Genomic DNA, 1,659 nt, shown 5'->3' with positions numbered 1-1,659 from the left:
TGTTCTCTCTCTGCTGTTTGATTAGTTTGGATAGGGGTTTGTCAATCTTGTTATTTTCTCCAGTAACCAGCTATTTGTTTCATTGATTCTTTGGATTGTTTTCTGTGTTTCTATTTTGTTTTTTTTTCAGCCCTCAGTTTGATTATTTTCAGTCTTCTACTCCTCCTGGGTGAATCTGCTTCTTTTTTTCTAGAGCTTTCAGGTGTGCTATAAGTCTTTAATGTGTGCTTTCTCAATTTTCTTTATGTGGGCACTTAGTGCTATGAACTTTCCTCTTAGCACTGCTTTCATAATGTCCTGTGTTGTGTCTTTATTTTCAATGAATTCAAGGAAGACTTTAATTTTTTTATTTCTTCAGTGACCCAGTGGTGGTTCAGTAGTTAACTGTTCAGTTTCCATGAATTTGTAGGCTTGCTGGGGTTAGAATTGTTGTTGAATTCTAACTTTATTCCATGGTGATCTGATAGTACACAAGTGGTTACTACAATTTACTTGTATCTATGGATGTTTGTTTTGTTACCAATTATGTGATCAATTTTTGAGAAGGTTCCATGAGATGCTGAGAAGAAGGTATATTATTTTCTATTTGGGTTGAGTGTTCTATAGATGTCTGTTAAGTCCATTTGGTTCATTACATCTGTTAGTTCTCTTATTTCTCTGTTAAGTTTCTGTCTGGTTGACCTGTCCATTGGTGGTAGAAAAGTGTTGAAATCTCCTACAATTAGAGTGTGGGGTTTGATGTATGCTTTGAGTTCTATTAATGTTTTTTTTTACATATGTGGGTACTTTTATATTAGGGGCATAGAATATTCAGGATTGAGACTTCCTCCTGGTAAACTGTTCCTGTTATAAGTATAAAGTTTCCTTCTCCATCTCTTCTGATTGATTTTGGTTTGAAGTCAATTTTGTTAGATATTAGTATAGCCACACCCGCTTGTTTCTTTGGTTCATTTGATTGGAAAACCTTTTCCCAACCCTTTACTCTGAGGTAGTGTCTGTCTTTGAGTTTGAGGTGTGTTTCTTGTAAACAGTAGAATGGTGGATCCTGTTTTCACTCCATTCTCTTAACCTGTGCCTTTTTATAGGTGAAATGAGTCCATTGATATTAAGTGATATTAATGACCAGTGGTTATTAAGTCCAGTTATTTTTTCTGGCGGCAGTGTTTGTGTGTTTCCCTTCTTTGAGTTGTGCTGGTGGAGGGTTGTCATATACTTGTGTTATTATGGATGTTGTTGGCTTCCTTGGTTTGATTTTCCTTCAAGTATTTTCTATAAGCCTGGGTTTGTGGATACATATCTTTTAAATTTGTTTTTGTTCTGGAATATCTTGTTTTCTCCATCAATGGTAAATGGAAGATTTGCTAGGTATAGAGTGTGGGCTTGCATCCATGGTCTCTTTGTGTCTGCAGCACATCTATCCAACACCTTCTGGCTTTCATGGTTTCCATTGAGAAGTCAGGTGTAATTCTGATAGGTTTTCCTTTATATGTTTCTTGACATTTTCCCCTTGTAGCTCTTAATATTTGTTCTTTATTCTCTATGTTTTGTGTTTTGATTATTATATGGCGAGAGGATGCTTTTTTTTTTTTTGATCCAGTGTATTTGGTGTTCTGTATGCTTCTTGTACCTTCATAGCAATATCCTTCTTTATGTTGGGAA

The sequence above is a fragment of the Alexandromys fortis genome, unplaced genomic scaffold (assembly GCF_014885135.2).
Source record: "Alexandromys fortis isolate MF-2015 unplaced genomic scaffold, M_Fortis_MF-2015_v1.1 scaffold_84, whole genome shotgun sequence".
Classification (NCBI taxonomy): Eukaryota; Metazoa; Chordata; class Mammalia; order Rodentia; family Cricetidae; genus Alexandromys; species Alexandromys fortis.
Note: the sequence above shows the minus strand (reverse complement) of the source record.